The sequence below is a fragment of the Rattus rattus genome, chromosome 1 (assembly GCF_011064425.1).
Source record: "Rattus rattus isolate New Zealand chromosome 1, Rrattus_CSIRO_v1, whole genome shotgun sequence".
In the NCBI taxonomy this organism is placed as follows: Eukaryota; Metazoa; Chordata; class Mammalia; order Rodentia; family Muridae; genus Rattus; species Rattus rattus.
In genome coordinates this window covers 161,927,671-161,930,242 of record NC_046154.1, presented here as the reverse complement: position 1 = coordinate 161,930,242, position 2,572 = coordinate 161,927,671, and the positions used below count along the sequence as shown (strand labels likewise).

At 33.8% G+C, this 2,572-nt stretch overlaps 1 pseudogene; it reads left to right on the top strand.

The window, feature by feature from the left end:
• Positions 1-447: 447 nt before the first annotated feature.
• LOC116889961 lies at positions 448-1,367 on the top strand (annotated as a pseudogene).
• The last annotated feature ends 1,205 nt before the right edge of the window (positions 1,368-2,572 follow it).

Below are 2,572 nucleotides of genomic sequence, written 5' to 3'. Positions count from 1 at the left end.
CTTGATCATGATGGATGATCCTTTTGATGTGTTTGGATTCAGTTTGTAAGAATTTTATTGAGTATTTTTGCATCAACATTCATAAGGGATAATGGTCTGAAGTTCCCTATCTTTGTTGGGTCTTTTTGTGGTTTAGGTATAAACATAATTGTGGCTTCATAGAAGTAATTGTATAGTATTACTTATTTTTAAATTTTTTGGAATAGTTTGGAGAGTATTGGAATTATATGGTCAGTTTTGAAGAAGATATCATGAAGTGATGAGAAGGCATATTCTTTTGTTTTAGGATGAAATGTTCTATAAATATTTGCTAAATCCATTTGATTCATAACTTCTGCATTTCCAGTGCATTGCAGGACTCTTTACATCACCTTTATGTCTTTACAAAAAGAACCTATCAATCTTTTTTTTTTGGCCAGCATGGAAAAATCTAGAAGACATTTACACATGAGCAATCATACATTGTTGACAACCCTCATTCTTCTGGGATTGACAGATAATCTACAGTGGCAAATCGTAATCTTCCTTTTCCTATTTATAGCATATGTGCTGAGCATCACTGGAAATCTTACCATTATCCTCACACTGCTGGATTCCCACCTCAAGACACCATGTATTTTTTCCTTCAGAAGTTTTCCTTCTCACAAATCTCACTGACTACCTGCATCCCTAGGTTCCTGGTCAACATAGTGACCATGAATAAAACTATTTCAGTTGAGGCTTGCTTCAAACAGTTATTTGCTCCCCTTATCTTTGGGATAGCACAGATTTTCTTGCTGGCTGTCATGTCCTCTGACTGCTATGTGGCCATTTGCAAACTCCTTCATTATACAATCATCATGAACAACAGAGTCAGTACATTGCTGTTTGGCAGTTGCTGTTTAATTGTTTGTTTGTGGTCTGCTCTGGATCCATTGTGAATCTGAGTTTGGAATTCTGTGATACTATTATTGAACACTTATTTTGAGACTACTCTCCCGTCTTGAAGCTTTCCTGCAATGATCCAATGTCCATGCAACTGGTCAATTTCATTTTTGCCATCATTACTCTACTACCTTATCACTAGTAATGCTCTCTTATGGGAGAACCATAAATACAATTCTGAAGTTCCTTTCTGTTCAGCAGAAGAAGAAGGCCTTCCCCACCTGTTTCTCACACATTATTGTCTCCATCTCTTATGGCATCTGTATTTTTATGTACACCAAACCTTCTGTCGAGGAGAGAATATCTTTAACAAAGGGATTGTCATACTCACTCTTGGACTTGCACCTGTACTAAACCCTTTTATATACTCCCTAAGAAATAAGCAAGTCAAAGAAGCCCTAAAGGACATCATTAAAAAATGTACCTCAGGTACTTCAAAGTAGTAAGTTTGGCTTGACTGGTGTACTAGTAAGATTATTGAAAATTATAGGGCATAAAAGCTACTTTTTTATTATATCTATATTTAACATTTGTATTGTGATAGTTACTAAAGGTGCTCATACTTGACCCTGAGTCCTCTTCAATATTTCTAGTGATGGTATCTGTTTTCATGATTTCTCCTATGTGTTGCTGGATCACTACTTTTTTGTTTTTAATTTAGTGCTATGAAATGTATGCATGGAATCATCGTGTGTGTGTGTGTGTGTGTGTGTGACTATCTAGCAAATATATATTTAAACATATTATTTGTGAACTATTTTACTAATAATTGACTTTAGTCTACAAACCTGTAGAAACACTTTCTTCTGTTATATTTTACTCAAACAAACCCTTCTTCTGTCTTCCTTACTTTTATTCTTCCTTAGTCTTTATCTGGTTTTCTTTACTATTAACTGATAATAGTTTTCCATATATATTCATTCTTTCACCATTATGGTCATCTACAACATTTTCAAATTTTCTTTTTATTATTTTTGTCTCAAGAAAATGTTTAAAAGTCTATTTTTGGAAAGCAGAATATTATATATAGTCACCATTAGTACTTATCCTTGTGACATATTCCACACTTCTCATCTTGAAGACTTTGACTTTCTAAAATATAGAAACCAGTAAAACATGAAAGCATAAACATGCCATATGCCATATAGTTTCTATCTCATCAATGTGTCTTTTCTCTCTGTCAGACTCCAGTCAATTCTCAAAACTATTCATCATAACATGCACATTTATACATTATTTTTTTAGACTGATTATTGCAGATACGTGGTAAAACCAAAGCATATGTTTAACATCTCAGAATCTACATGAGAAGATAACTGGACAGATTTTTTTTTCTTAAGATCTAAACATACTCTCTAAACTCGAGTACTAGATGTTTATATCAGTCCTTTATTGCTTTCCTATTCCAGTCTGATATACTTTTCATCACACATAATAATTTATTTGAGTATTCAAAGGCAGAGGAAGTAATCTGAAATTTATACTGTTATGGGAAGCCCACCAGAAATGACACTCAAATACAGTTTTATAGCCAATTAAAAATTCATATTCAATCTGATGGGAGTACATTCAGGTATTTGAGTCCTAAAAGTAGCACTAATTATCTAGAGCATGCGGTCTTTGAATGCAGAACCCACACCCTGGCATC